Genomic DNA, 16,868 nt, shown 5'->3' on the forward strand with positions numbered 1-16,868 from the left:
AAAGTCAGCTATGATCAGAATATTGTAACTAGTAAAGTAGTCTTGTGGGAAAAATATCCCTTATTCCTAACTTACAGAGCCACAGGGAGTAGGTCCTGCATCCTGCTAGCAAATCTGCAGAAATACATATCACCCAGATGTGAAGGATTTTTGATATACCTGTACATCACAGCAGAACCCCGCACAAGGAGGCGTGTGAGAATTCAGAGCAAGCTGCTGCACGCATAAGATTGTGAAGCGTAACACAAAAATATTGCCAGCTCCTAAAGGGAGGGCAGGTATGGTCTTCACAGCAGCACACTCAAACTAGTAACTCTGACCTCTCAGCATGGCAAACTGGCTCAAATACAGTACTTCCATGGCATGTCTGTGTTGCCTCCAGTTCTGGAGTTATCTCTATGTCAGCTACTTTGGGTTTTTCTATGTCATTGTGCAGCAGACAGACATGGCATCTGACTTGGACAGAGGTGCCTATATGCAAAATTGTGAACCCAAAAAACCTGTTTCTTTTAATTTCTGTGTGGCTTGATTTTCACCACTGGTGTTCTTTAGCAAGCTTTCTGCTTCTGGACACAAATACACTTCCCACCATGCTGCTCAACACTAATGGCATTCTTAAGCCCATCTGATCCAGAAAATAAGCCTTCCTTACTTATCTCCTCCGGGGTGTTTATTTGGTAGGCTTTTCTGGAAAGTTCGAAGAACAAACTTTATGTAAAATGGAGGGATGGTTACCACTTTCTTTTAAAATATAAATAAAAGAAACTTCTCCACCAGATTTTATGCAATAGTGCAATGATTGGAAGATTCTCTCAGGATATGGGGAAAAGGGACTCTCATCTTTCACCTTCCTGGAGAGAGTCTATTACTGGTACTCCCCTGCTTCCAGCAAGACACGCTTAGAGATCACCGATTCTAATATATTGCTGGACTCAAGTGCTCTGTCCTGTGATTGTGTCTGGTGTCTAGAAAATATTACTGAGCTGTATTTTTTGTTCTCACTACATATTTGTGCAAATAAGGTTCAGACTTGGGTGTTATAAATAGTAATATACTTACATGGGTGCTTAGAAAGTTTAATCTCCCTTGCCATCAGTAGACAGAATTTTACTGAAAACAGGTAGAAAACCTGTTTACCCCCAGAGCAAGTACTGAGCTTGTCATTATGTTTTGCCTTCCTATTGCATAAAGGGTTTCTTCAGAGTCAGCTGCTGACTTCCCGCTGAGCCTGCACTGTCACAGAAGGGCATTCCAAAGGCATTTTTATAGAGCAAAGACTAACCTGTGGCAGGCAAGATGCAAGAGCACTGGAACCTAGCACTAGAGGGTTGTGGCAATTGTTTTGGAAATTGTTTTGGCTTAAGTGCCTACTAGCTACATGGGAAAGACAGATGACCTTGAAGCCTAACTACAATGAGATGTAGCTACAACATGTTTTGTTGTTTCATTTCTCACACCTGTCTCCAGAAATAGTCACTGATTATTTTTTTAATCTTAATATTTTAGTATAATAAATTAATTTTATTTTTGACTGAAAGGTAGTTAGAGCAAAAATGGATTTCAGGATGGCTGACAAACCTTAAACAGCCGTCTCCTCAGTATGTGGCAAATCCTTCAGTGTACGTCAGCCTATTCTTACAGTCCCAAACACCCCAGTGTCTCCTCTAGCTTGTAAGACTCAGTCTGCTTACTGGAAAAAACCAGACTCCAGGTAGGAGATTAGTCCTCCACTATCAATGTTAATCAGAACCTACTCAGCGGGTAGCAGGGTAATAAGGAGATGGCATGAGATTCAAGGGACCTCCTTAGATTTATGACAATCCAATAATCCAGCAGGCATTAAAGAACTCTAATGTAATCCCAGTTCTTCCCGTAGAATTCAAGATTCGTGAGGTGGGAAAAGGACAAAGGGAGAGATAAAACATTCCTAGCTTAGTGATTATGTATTCACTTGGCAGAGGAAGACATGAGTTCCTGCTCCAAGGACTATTTATGCATTTTAACCAATGACAGTTTCAATGAAAAATCCAAGTACAGAAACAAATTACATCTGATCACTTCTACAGATATTTATCACTGATAGTCATCATCAGTCTTAGTCACCAAACACTGCATTGACACCACCTCCCTTCAAATTCTTTACCAAGTTTACTTGTTTGGCATGCAAAAAGACAAACAATCAAGGATGCTGCAACACGCAGAAAATTCCTGCTAACTCAGTTGAAACAGAGTAATTAATTAACAGAATTAATCAATTTCAACTGAATGAGATCAAAGAAATCTCCCATCAGTTGACTGTTTAGAACAATTCAAGGAAGATTAATTTCTATCCCAGTGTTGTCTTGATCCCAATAGGTTGTTGATGACAGAAGAGTAGAAAGAAAGCTTTTTATCATCAATCACTTTCATTATTACTTGAATACCCGCTATGTATAAGGATCCACACATTCCTCTATTTTTAGACAAGAAAGCTGCCTGTTAATAACTGCTGAATTACTAGCCATTCAAAATGACCACTTAGGGAAGAACATACGCATGATAGCTTCTGTGTAGAATATTTAACAGAAACCTGTGTATGAAAAAACACAACTTATACTTAAAGTGTCACACCTAGCCATGTTTCTCTTAAAGTAAATAACATTAAAGTCATATATAACAATTACTGATGAACTAACAGCAACTTATCCTTCAATATACCACTTGCATATTTTAGGTAGGTATACATATGTATTATCTACACATACTGCATTTATATGCTAGCTATAAGCTCTAATTATTACTATAATATTAAAAAATTATATTAGTATATTGCAAGCAGTTTATAATAATGAAATAAATACCAGTAGCTTAATGAACTTGTTTACACACTCCTATAATGCAACAAAGATAGAGCTATCACTTAGCTGAACAGCCTACTGGCATTCACATGTGTGAATTTCTGACCTGCAGCATGGGGCTCCCTATCTTACCATAAATCACAGAATCACTATGGTTGGAAAAGACCTGTAAGATCATCAACACCAATCATCAACCAACACCACCATGCCCATTAAACCATGTCCCACAATGCCACATCCACACATTCCTTGAACACCTCCAGTGATGGTGACTCCACCACCTCCCTGGGCAGCCTGTTCCAATGCTTCACCGCTCTCTCAGGAAAGAAATTTTTCCTAATATCCAGCCTGAACCTCCCCTGGCACAACTTGAGGCCATTTCCTCTTGTCCTGTCACTCATCACTTGGGAGAAGAGACCAACACCCACCTCTCTGCAACCTCCTTTCAGGTAATTGTAGAGAGTGATAAGGTCTCCCCTCAGCCTCCTCTTCTCCAGGCTGAACAACCCCAGGTCCCTCAGCCACACCTCACAGGACTTGTGCTCCAGACCCCTTATTACAAACATACTGACATACAAGATGCTGCAGTAGTAAACTCCATACCTTTATGTTCCTTAGACTCATATTCATTTAATGCTACAGAATTTATAAGGTCAGGCTAGAAGCTGGAGGGTCACCAGTTTTTGAAAGGAATTACATGGTCTAGCTGCCTGCAGTAACAGAGGACAAGGGTAGGTGGCCCAGGCTTTCTTCCATTCCAGATTCACATCTCCTCAGTTACTGCTTATTGGAGCGATCCCACTGACTTAGATTACATCAATGTAAATAAAGTCAGCCAAGCTTTGGTCATTATCTCTTGTGATTTCACCTCGGCCCTTATCAGCTTTGGGCTTAGTCAACACAGTGATTTAAAAGTCACCATGCTTTGCGCTAATGCATCTAGCTTTAGTCACCTTTCAAACACAGCTGACGCAGACCAAAGCCTGAACCAAGACAAAACCTGAGTTCCCTGTATAACACATGGGGAAAGTCAGTCGCCCACAAGAGGAACTCACAACAGTCTTCCAGGAACTGCTATCAACTAGCCACTGGGCAATGCTACAGAAAAAGAAGTGTACTAAACCCTGTCGAGCTCTGGGATGTAAATTTCTCAAGGGAGGAACTGCCTGCAGTTCAGATTCCAGATGTTGTTTTGGTGGGCTTTTTAAAGTACTTGACAAGGACAGAGTAAAAAGTGGGAAGGGAGGAAGGAAAGGGAGAGGACAAAGAGCTAAAAGGCACCACTCAGTGCAGCTCAGTAACTGAAGCATCCACCCAAGAGACAGGAGAGGAGATCTGTGCTCACATCTTCTACCTCCCTGTGAATGCTTTAACCAGCAAGCCATTGGGTGGAGTATTCTTAATCCCCAAATATTTAGCTGCTTATGATTTTGGCAATAAAGCATTTACTATTGGCACCCATGTCCTAACAGGCTAAAACTGAACACTTTTATTCCATTTGTACGCATACCTTATTCAGGAAAATTCCCATCGACTTCAAAGGAAGCCTAAAAACTTACAGGCATTCAGTTCTCACATTATCTATGGCTACGTCTATATTTACGTTCCCATGCGTGCTTTGGCACGCCCCAGGGTCCTGCTCCACAGAGCGTTCAGACCAACGCCCGGCTACAACATGCCATGGCTCATGCTCAGGCTCTGGGCTTGAGTTTTCCTTAGCATGGGAACTTGGTCTGAGAGGTGCAGGGACAAGGGAATGGTGCATGCCTGGGTCTCGCCCCAGTCAGCAGTAGCATTCAGCCTGCATCTGCTTCTGAGCCAAGGGAGATGGGAAGGACTCCCACATACCGTGACACAGAAGTAACCTAGCTGCTTAAGAAGTTTTCATGGGTGTTCAGCAGAGTACAACTCTCAGAAGATATTAACTGCAGGAAAACACAAGAAGAAAACACTAAAAAAAAGTACCTGAAAAAAAGTGTGCAGAGCTTGGTTTTGGATAAAGCAGAACTATGATAGAAACCCACTTACCCATCATATTCAAAACCAGCATATGAACCAAGCCAAAACACAGTCACCTGTTAATTTAGGATGGAGGGCATGCCAGTTATTCAAAAAGTGGCTTATTCCTTTAGTCCTTACCATAAATTTTCCCTCTAGTACAGACTGCTAAGTCCAGCTAGGTAAGAGTGTGTTGGCCTCATTGCAATAGCATATATATGTTAAACATTGTGAAGTGCTCTTTATTTCATTAATTCTTTGATGTGGAAAAGTGCTGCTACATCCATTTTTACCAAAGGGACCTAGAAAGTAGTGACTTGACAACATTACATAGGGAGTTCCCTGTGGACAAGAAATTTTTAACAGGTTGCGATTTAGCTCTTTGTGTACTCAGTTGTAAATGTGCGCTGAGAGAACTGGGCCATTTTCCTCCTTTGTAATGGACATTTGTCTCTAAAATCTCCAAAGCATATAACGGCTATCATGATCATGGATAAAAAGTTTCTTTAATCATGCACATATGTTTAACTATTTTAATTTTCTTTTTTCTTTGTGAAATTTGCCTTATAATTTTTTCTTCACTGTCTACATCTTAATTTAGTTTGGGGTTTTTTTTAATCTGTTTTTCTTTCTACCTCCAAGTGCTTCTGGCCTTCTAGCTTATACATTCTCCTTGTGAGATGAAGCACCGCATGCATTTCCAGCTTCTGCCTCCCTCAATAATAAGCAAAATTCTATGTTTTCAAGAGACTGCTTTGCAATTAGATTTAATTTGTACACAACTATTATGGAACTGAGTTTGTCACTGCACAACCTGGGCTTTTTCATTTGTATTCAAATTGACTCAAGATTTCATATTGACCTGGATATCAATACCCAATTTATAAGCAACAACAATTCCATTCATGTTCAAGGGGGCATTTCAGTCATCTGAAATAGCTCTCTATCTGAGCAATTTCCACAGAACAATCTTCTTCACTGTGCAGAATACTTATACTTAATTTCCTTTTAGGTACAGCTTCCCACAGCTAGTTTTGTTTCTTGCCAAAATAGTAGCTCTACCGAAGGCCAGGCATTGTTTAGTTCCCCATTTTTTCCTTCAAGTGTAAACTTTCACATTACTACTTGCAAAGTCACTCCGCATGAGAATTGAACTGTTGAAGTTTTTTTTTAATTTGTCAATCCTTTTTTTTTTTAATAAGACTTGTTTGTCAGCCGAATCTACTGTGCCATCACTTCTTTTCTTTCTAAAATTTGCATTCTCATCCAAGAGTGTTCTGCAGTCTGGCAAACTAACACAGCTGCTTCTAAACCTAAGTCAGAATCTCATACAATGTTTCTCTCTCAGTTTTGGTCTCTCTTCTGCAATCTGATCTCAAAATTAGGATTCCATAAACAGGGAAAAAAACGTGGGGTTTTTTACAAATATTAAATAAATTTCTCTTTTGGGCATTTCACATGCAATTAATCCTCTCAGAATTTCATTCTTTCAAAGAGTGTTACTCTCTTGACTTTTTTTTAGTGCAAACTGGTAATTAGACTGCCCTTCCTTAATTGTAGGTTATTAAATAATATCCACTGTTTCTGGCCTGAGGTTACTGGAAAAAAGAGTAGCTAGCTTTTGCCCACTTTTCTCTTTAGAAAGTTCTTTTTGAAGAGACAAAATTCTCCTTTAATCCCTCTGCCCGACACGTTTCTTGAGAACCCCAGATGCAATAGCTGTAGTCCTTAGCTGCTATTCCAGGTCCTTCATCCCTCACATTTTCTTCTACTTTTCTGACACTGAATGCATGTTTCTTTTTCTGTCTCTGCTTCAGATACCACAGAGTGCTCTTGGTGGTAATTAATGCAAGTGTCCAGCTTGGATCTTGCAACTGATGAATCTTTCTAATTGTAATGGGTAAACTGACAAATATATATCAGGTACATGTAACACTGGAGCTTGTGAGGGAGGGAAGCTGATGCTTCTCTTCTTCTTCCTCTTGCTATTGATCTGTTCTGGTTCAAAGCAATACATTGCACAGGGAATGTTACACTTCTGCCTAAGACTATTCAGAGTCCAATTACGCTTAAACCCTTGCTTCAGCCTGAGTAAGCTTTGTGGCCGTAGGAAGGAGATTCTTACGAGCAGTAAGTCTCCTGTAAGGGAACAGGGAGAGTTAGCACTTTCTGAAAGGAACCCGAAGTGGCCAGCCCCTGAGCAGAAAGCCACCAAACATCACACATTTGGGGTACTGATTCTTTCAGACCCACCTACAAACGGCACTACCGGTGTGGGCCAGTGCATTCTAGTTCCTATTCCTGGTGTTATCACTGTATGAATACAAAGAAATGCCACGTAATAAACTGGGCCCTTCTAGTCTGTTTTAACCAAATTTATTAGAAGTCCTGTTAAATCCACCATCTTGTTTATACTGATTATTTTTGCTAGTATCAATAATACATAGGAGGTGGGTTTGTCCAGTAAGTGCTATCAGAGTGCTGCATGCCAACCCATGGGCCCCAGTGAAACATCAGTGGGAAAAGTGCACTTAGTTCTAGTCATCGGTGCTCCACAAAAATTAACCCGAAGAGGAGCAGAAAAGACTTCTAGATGGATTGTGTCAGAGGAAACTGGAAGAGCTCGGCTCACTTACTCTGGCAAAATGAAGGCTGCGAAGACATCTGATTGCTGTGTGTAGATCAATCAAAAAGACTTTTTTGAGCTAATGGACCACATTGGCACAAAACCAAAACCATTCTGTGAATAAATTTTGTCTGGAAATCACAAAAAGCATGAGAAGAGCCAGCTTCTGGAATAAACTTTCAATAGGGAGGGTGAGAACAAAAAAAACTAACATTGTAAAATAGAAACTGGTCAATTTATAAAAAAGATTTATCTGACTTGCTGCCTGCAAAAATAGGAGATTGGTCGCAGAGGCTCAGTGGAGAGATGGTCAATCTTCCTGACCCCATAAGCCACATTCTCCAGCCTTCCCAGAGCCACATAGACTTCAGAGAGCTGTGGGGAGAATGGATAGCTCAGCAAGTCCCAGATCTTTTACTGTTCCCTTGTGGATTTGGGCTGGATGGCCTCTGCATCCCAGACAAAGTCATGCCCATTGGCTCATGTTCCCCAGCAGCCTCCAAACCAATACAGCCCACTGCCACATGAGTACTGTAACCCCAGCATGGGAGTTCATTTGGCGTGCAGATCAGAAAACCCGAGACCTTCATCCCAAACCCTTTCAGTCACACACACTGAGATGTCCATTCTTCCAATCCACAACTCTTGGGTACCAGGCTGTCCCTTCTCCAGACTAAGGAGAATAAAAATAATCTGGAAGAATGTCTTTTAGAATAAGATTTTTTTTAAGAACTTGTTCTATGATCCCTTGTATTTTTAGCAACAGTAGCACTGAGAACCACAGTGAAAATCAAACATTTTTATGCTAAGTTATCATCAACAGAGTGAAAGACTGTACTGATAACTTGAGAAGATTTGAGATTTAAGAGGCAATAACGGTGTCCTGGACTGCATGTTCTACCAAAGCCAAAACACTCGCAGCAAGTAAGTGTCAAAGCCAAGGATATGTGCCGTTTATTAATAGAAGATGAAGATATTGCTGAGTTAAGAAGTAGCCTCAAGTTACTAATATAATTAAAAATGTGATTAAATATTAAGATGAATGAAAAAATTTAAATTGTGAGCTGTCAAAGTGCCAAGTAAATAATTTAAAGACCAATTTAAAAAGCAGTGGGAACACCCTTTTTCTGCTTTTTCTACTTCTTCATATTACTAACCCTTTTTTACCTTTTCTAATATAATCCTCACACTCTTCTCTGGTATTTGCATAGGTTAGGAAGGTTGCTTTCCCCTACAATATACTTCTGTTTATTAGATGTGTTTGGAAATTGCAGAAGAGGCTATGCTTGTTCCCATATGAAGTAGAAAAAATGTCATAGTGAACAGGAGGACAACCCTTTCTGGGGCAGTCACAGGGAACAAAATACGTGTTTGCGGATAGAGCTAGGAAAATGAATCAGAAGAGTGGGCATGGCCTGACAGTGGGTTGTTCAGTTATCTAAATGTTTTCTTTTCAGGATTTTTCCATCTGCATTTTCTCTGCTGTTAAGAGTTGTTCTTACTTTGGGTAAATAAAAACCTTTCCTTGTTTCATCTAAAGGGTGTCAGAGGCTGATATGACTTATTTGCCACTCAGGAGGATCTAAGAAGCCAGGCAACTGCGGAAGCTAAACTAAGAAGACAGCATGTGCACTGACTGCACAGGTAGTCAGAAGCTAGATCTTCCCACACATGTGAATGCCCTCTTCCACATATTGTGAGAATGAAAACTTTCAAAAACAATTTCTTTTTTTCCTGTTAAGAACTAAGTGAAAAGACCCTCACATATTCCTCAAAAGCAACTAGACTGTAGGTCAGGACCGTCACCTGGAATATAGAAGAGTCAAGAGAGTATTAATCTGCTTGATCCAGCACCTTAACTAGCCTGGCAATATCAAGTAGTTCATTACTGTGTCCATGGTGGAGCTGAAATGCAGGTTCCCATGGGAAGTTTCAGTTAAAATGGTGCTTTCCTGTGAGCAAAGTTTTTTTTTTTTTTTTCCTTGAAGAACTGGCTTCTGTCATCAAAGACATTTTATTACAGCTCAAAAAAATTTCTCACCATCTCCAATTCATGGTAGCAAAGAATAGCAACACAGCCTTGTCCCCACTGTGCCAGATGTACATTCCTGCTGTCTAGTTCTGTCTGCCACCAACCTGGATGAAGGCATTAGTCTTTCATGGGTGTCGTACATCCCTGTTACTATATGTTAACTCTGCAGTGATGCAAATAGACACCCACAGCTAGAGTACAGGGCATAATTACATCTACGCACAAAAGCCATGCATGGCTAAGGCACTATGCAGTGTTGAATAAACACAGTAAAAGCAAAGTTCCCACCCCATCATTTTTCCCATAGATTATGGGAAATAGATTTCTGATGCACACTTTATGTTAGTTTAAAATAAAAAGTTCATAGTGCCCAATGGATCAGTGAATACATTTTGGAGAAGTCAACACAGAACTTCCCAAACAAATGCCTACCTAGTTGGAGAATTTTGAAAGGACGGTTGGGATTTCAGTAGAGAAGGCAGTAGACTTTCCCCCATTCTTAACTCTGAGGTCTGCCAACCTGTGCCAGGAATGATCCTCTGCTTAAGAGCTGATGATTTTCTGGGTAGACGTCTCTGTCATATAGGCTGCTTTACAGCACACTCTCAAGTCATACAGCTGGAGGCATCCACAGTTCTGCCATCACTGTCCTGTTACAGTCCTGTCTCCCCACAGCTTTAAATATATTTGAGTTTTTGCAAAGAAGCTGTTCTGCACCCACAGATAAAAACAGGATTCCTGCAGTGTTTGTTATGGTTTACTAGAAATCCCAAATACTTTTGCAAAGCCTGTTGATAAATGTGTATCCTGGATATAGCTGCATTTTTCTTCCCTGTCATTACATCTCTGTTGAGAGACGTTTTATAACCACCAGTTTTCAATTTGATCTTTTAAGCCACCCTACTCCATAGCTTTGCACTTGTTTAGCATGTTTGCATTGTGAGGATGTTGTTCTCTTCCTTGCACAAGTGCTCAGTTCTCTGTGGAAGCAGTAGTATCTGTAACTTACAGAAAACTACTGTGCAGAATTTCATTCCTCATTTGCATGCCCTCTTTTTACCACACAATAGCAGTTTAGGTGAGCTCTTCATGTCCCCTTCTGCTGGATACTTACCTCAGTTAAATAGAAACCTGAAGCAGATTCTTGAATATAAGTATCTCTGCCTCCTTACAGTCTGTATGAGGACAGGATTAATGGAATGAAACACATAAATGTCCAAAAATTTATATTTCTCCTCTTATGCTAAAAGTTTTTTCTCCTTATATTCATAAAGGGATAGGCTTTTCAGATGCAATTTTTATACATATTGTATATTTTTTAAGAATACCGGAAGCATACCATTGCTACCAATTTCTTGTTCATTAAATTAATCTTTTCTTACCCTTGGTAAAAAGGCACAGGTTATATATTACCTTCTTTTGGATTTTTTAATATCAGGTTGCATCTATGTAGCAAGAGAACCAAGATTCTTGCAGCAAAAGATTCCCAGAACCCTTGCTATACAAGAAAATGGCAACACAGTTCATGTGCAGCACCCAGGCAATGATGAAGAAAAAATGTCTAGTTAAGTACCTGCAGTGAAACATTGGTTTCACTGAGTTTTGTTATTGATTTCAATGGACTTTTACACTTAATTTTACTTTTGTATCATACACTTTGGTAAAGGCAAGAATTCTGTCCCACCTTGAAGAGGACAAGTACTGTTACTTTCTACTTTGGTTCACAGGCTGAGAGCTGTCCATTTCTCAGCAAGTCACAGAACCACCATCAAGCCATTGCTGTCACATTAGGTGGTAATTGCCACAGTCTCAAAAAGGACTCAACTCCAAGCAGCACATACAAAGAACAGGGAAAGCTGTAGCTTACAGCATCTCCTGAGTGTCTTGCCTCTCTGTGTTTGCTGATGATATGAAGACAGATGATCATGGCCCAGAAGACAGATGGTGAAGTATAGCTCATATTCTGAAATACCGACTACAGCAGGGCTGAGCTACGTCAGCAGAGCTCTTCAGTGAGTCCCTTCTCTGTCGCTTTCTTGCAACTGTTCTGTTCATAGGAAATTGCATTCCAGAGGTCATCAAATCCAAGCAGCAGTGACTCACACATTAATAGGATTTTACTTTCAGTCTCCTACAGTTTGTTCTTTACACGGGTTTTCCAAATTAAAGCAAAAGTATGATGATGCCTATCACTTTTCATCATGTTATTTCTGCATATACATCAGCAACAATGGCTATACATCCTTCCACTTCAGTCCCAGACCAGATTATTCCTGCAACTGTGTTTTTTATACTCTACTTAAGCAATGATTTTCAAAATTCCTTTAAATAATTACAATAACACTTGAAAGTAGTCAATGTCTCATCTGAAGCACCACAACATTCTAAAAGAGGCCTCAAGAAAACTTCAGAAACCTTTTCCTACATGATTTGGTTCTTTGTGATAGCCAAGGTTATACTTGAGGTAGCACACCTTTAAAAAAAGCATGTAATACAAGTTCATTATGATTTTCAAAATGTTGCACTCGGCTCCAATGTTTGATTTCTGCCTGCCTGGACTTCTTTGGAAAAAATGCTTATTTGTGTGAGAGATCAGACTACGTACACCAGGCTCAGCCAGCAACATATGCACATTACAGATGGACCCTGCTGATCTGCTTCCCTTTCGACAGGAGAGTTGTTGGACAGAAGCAGTTTGGGCAGCACTGGTATTGTAATAGTCAAATACAGTCTCTTACTTGAATATGTAACCAGGTGTTCAGGGCTCTGCTTTCTCTGTATGAGAGGAACAGTGGGGCTGAAGGCAGATCTCTTCTGGTATATGTGTGGGTTAGCATGTATGGCCAGCAGCTGCCATGGCCTCGTTGACTTACACCATGAGAGTACTCCAAAAAGAGCGTGAAGATTCAGCTGTCAGAGCTATTGAGGCTGCACAACCTCAAGCCATGTGTTTATAGATGGGGATATGATCTGAGCTCCTGTCTTCCATGTGACAAAGATCACCTGCACAACCTCTGGTACAGTCTCTGCATCCCTCCTGCCACCTCTGTATGGTGGTAACATCTCTGAAGCTATCCTCATCAACCAAGGAATGGGGGCAGAATGAGACACTGAAGGGATCCTGCAGCAACCTCTTAAGAGTCCTTTGGAGGTAAAGTTACAAGTCTGAGAAAACAGAGCATGGTGTCAGCACTTTCTTTAGCATTCTGCTGATTTTTCTGTGTATACATAAGTGCACACCATACACTAAGTTGTTTTGTGAGCAAATATAAAGCAAATGGTACATGGGAAAAATTAAAGATCTATTTGAGGGAATAATGGCAAAATTAGCAGGATAAAATCATTATGTAGGCATATCTCCCACTGAGGAGTTTTTGTTTCGTACACGTGTTTTTGTGAAGAGTGGGGAAAAATAAAAGAGGTATTAGATGCAGCAGAGAAAATCCAGACAAATTCCCTTACCTCAACCAAACAAGAACCCAGCACACATCTAAAGGCAAGTCAATGGGAATTTTGCCTTATTTTTCAGTGCTACAGTCCCAGGCGCCCTTAATGATAACGTTCTTTATTTTATAAATTATACTACAATCCATAAGTTGTTTATCTCTGGTCATATAATGTGGTTTCCATTTATAGTTAAGCTATGTGGTTTTACCAGTTTGAAAAAGATTTGACCTTTCACTTGCCTTTCTCTATTACCTACCAACACATTTTTAGACAGTGATACGTTTCTGGTTTGGAACATGATGAGAAGGAAAACAGAACAACAAAACAGCAGGCATTTCTCAGCGGCATAAAGGATAATAAAACTGGAGATTCTGCGATTACTGTGCAATTCAATGAGTTTTCAAATGAACAGTTCAGCAACCACCACTCCATCATTCAAGTGACTGTTAAGAAAGATTTTTTTCTGGTGTTAACAGACACTCAGTTTATAATATAATACAGCATATATTACTCCAGATCTTTGAGGAAGAGAACGAGTCAAAATAATTTTTCTCCTAAATAGTCTATGCATAACATTTTTAGTACAAACATATGAAATGAAAATAATTTTTTTCAGCTTTGGTGAAAGGTTTGGTCCATGTTAAATACAGAAATAAGCAACATATTTTGGCTTAGAACATAGGGTTGGCAGGGTTTCTTCTATTTGTCAATCAATTCTGAACAGACTGCTATGCCTCTATAGAATCCCACTGATTTTATATATGGAGACTTCTATACTTACCAGGTAGCAGGAAGAAGTGAGGTTATAAGCTACCTTAAGTTGCTTTCTAGCTGATCTACCTGTGTCCAATATATTGTTCCAGTACAACAGCTCCTCAAACTACTAATTCATTTTGTGGAAAAAATGTTATTCTTCTCTGGGCTTCTCTTCCCACCACATATCATCAGTAAAAAGCATTATATTATAATCTTGATCCTGATCCCAAAGTAAATAAAATATAGTTCCCTAAAGTTTATGTATTTTGAATCACTTGATTTCACCATCAAGCTTTTAAGTAAGTGACTATTCTAACTTGTAAAGAGTCTAAGGCTAAAACAAAAGAAATAATCCAGATCAAAAGAGATATTAGGATATATTTTGGGTTTTTAATTTGGTTTATATGGAGATTCAAAATTAAAAAGAAGTGATGGCTTTTTTGTTATATGTAACCAGCAACAGGCATTCTTCATCTAACATGGGTCAGGTTAATATTTAAATAACTAATATGGGATATACTGGTGTCCCTGAACATCCCCTGAAGTAAGACATTGTAGATGATACTAGCAGCTTTTAATTTGATCCAAAAATCAAACTTGTAGTTTTTGATGACTATCATTTTACTGCCATATATTTAATTTCCAGGAATCACAATTCTTTTGTTTATTAATTCCAAGAACAAATATCCTGTACTAATGAAAACAACCTTTCATTCTTCATAATAGTTAATTTTTAACATATTTCAGATACCTTTTTTCATTCAGAGAAAAAGTGATGTTTGTGGATCTATAAAAGTATTAAATAATTTGTTTAAAATCAAAATGGTATCATCTTTAAAATATCTCCATTTTCACCCAAAACAGGCAAAGCACATGAACCAACCTAACATGCAGGCACCTCTCCTGTTCAGCCCTTCCCACGCTGGAGTGTTACCAGCCCTGTGGCCTCACACTGGTACAAACCCCTACATAGACAACGCATTTCTAGAAAACAGTTTCTTGCCTGCTGGAAGCAGACTTTCAATGTAGACTTTTGTCATTGTTGCTTGTTTATATATCCATTTCATAAGCCAGAATCAAAGGTGTGGCTCCAAAGTTAAAACTAGAAAGCTGCCTAAAAATGCTACTTTGTGGCCACATGCAAAGTTATCTCCTACAAAAGGACTACTCATTCAGGAAAAGAATGAAGCTCTGCAGTTTTAGCTTCAATTTAAGAAAAAAGAGGCACTCCATCTAGCTCGATATTTACTATGCACCCTAGAGAGGGGAGAAAATGCCTTCCTTTTAACTTAGGCATTAGTTAAAGCATTTTAGATATTGTGGAGCAAAGAAATAATGTTCTTTTTCTTTTAAAAAACAACTTGATTTTCTTTCTACTTTTTTTAACTAGAACTTTGCAAAATTTCATGCTTCAAGCTCATTAGTTGGCAATTTAATGTTTTTGCTGTTTCATGTGGGTTCATACATCCCAAGTTTTGTTTTTAATTTCATATTTTTCTGAAATAAATGTAGCAGTTAAAATGGATTTCTGCCTAAAACATTATAGACTGGCAAAGGAATTTTGCTTTTATACCTAAGAACAGCATGTCTTTATAGATCTGAGAGTGCAGATTCTTACAGAATGTGTGTAAAGCATATTTTAGAGAGCAATTTTTAAAATCTTTCTCAGTGTTTCATAACATAGAACACATGAGTCTTTTTAAAAAAATAAAATAAAAAATATCAATTACTTAGTTAAGTGTCCCTGCAATGTAATAGATTTATTTCAAGAATTAAAAGAGGGTTTAAACTAAAGTTTAAGAAAGAAAAAACCTTACTGTTAATGCTGCTCTGTAAATTGTCGGTGTTTCAGCAAAAGGATTAAAGTAACAATACAGAGCTCAATCTGTCACAATTGTCTCTTATTTTACTGAAGTGGGGTTGCTTTAGTCTAAGCACAGAAAGGACTTCAATTCTTTGAAGCATATAGAGATGGAAAGTTGCAGAGCTGTACTGAGGTCAGTTTGATAGAGGTGAGAGTTAAAAAGCTCGCTGCAGAAAGCTCTGTCACCAGGCACCCTCTTTCTGACAACGGGGTCTCTCTTGCCTGGATTAGTATTTGGTTTTTCTCTCTTTTTCCCCAGTCCATACAGGCTGAGCACTAAATGTCACAGCCTCGTCACTGACGGCCCTCAGCCACTCACCTTCTTTGGTTCCCACCACTAGAACCCCTTGCTTTGACCCCGTATCCTTGCACAGCTGCAAAGCATCATTTAATCTATGACAGTTACAGTAATTTACAGAGAACATAGCATCTACTTAATCCACTAAGTGCTAGTCAAGTTATTTCAAAGAATGAACAGTGACCAAAGAATGCTGATCTCCATCTTCTTCCAAAACACTAGGAACAGAAGCTTGAACACTGAAGATAGGCTGATGTTCTGCAACTTTTGTCACTGATTTTGATTTAGGAGAGTGCTATTGCAACAATGCTTCAGGAGGCCAAAACTCAAAGTCATGGCTATTTTTACTCAGTGCTTATTCAGAAAAATCACACTGGACACTTTTGCCCAAACTTTTTGGAGTGTTTGTATCGACAGGAACCAGAACCTGCCCAAACTTTATGGGTTCGACTAGTCAAAGTGTGCAGACAGAGAAGTTATAAAAGGGATTTTTAGATCCTGGCCTAAACTCCTGGGGATGTGAAAGAGGAGGCAGAAAAAAAACCCCAGCAAACTCGTGCTAGACCGCTGCGGAATCCTGGACTACAGTATATTACACTTCACTGTTAACCTGCATTTTATCTTTACAGGAAACACTGCATGAATAAAATCATCCCTCTCCCAGCCCACTCTGACCTTCCTTTAGAAAGACGTGCTCTCTGAGTAACTCAGAAATCATGCATGGACAACTCTATGCATTTACTGTAATGTTTCATGTAGTAAGTATTGTCTCAAAACACAAAATTGCTAAAAAGTGGTGATGACCACTTTAAGCCATGCATTTTTTTCCTCTCCACCAGTCAAAAATGAAGAAGGGTGTAATAAATAAAACAGTGGAAGGAGGCCAAAAAGGTATTTGTCTTCATGTTATTTTGTGGTTTACCGCATCATACTGAAGATCTCAGCATTATACCATGGTGAATGTTATATGAATTTGCCTAGACCGGTTCCTTTCTCTTCCAGAAGTGGAT

The sequence above is a fragment of the Gavia stellata genome, chromosome 2 (assembly GCF_030936135.1).
Source record: "Gavia stellata isolate bGavSte3 chromosome 2, bGavSte3.hap2, whole genome shotgun sequence".
NCBI lineage: Eukaryota > Metazoa > Chordata > Aves > Gaviiformes > Gaviidae > Gavia > Gavia stellata.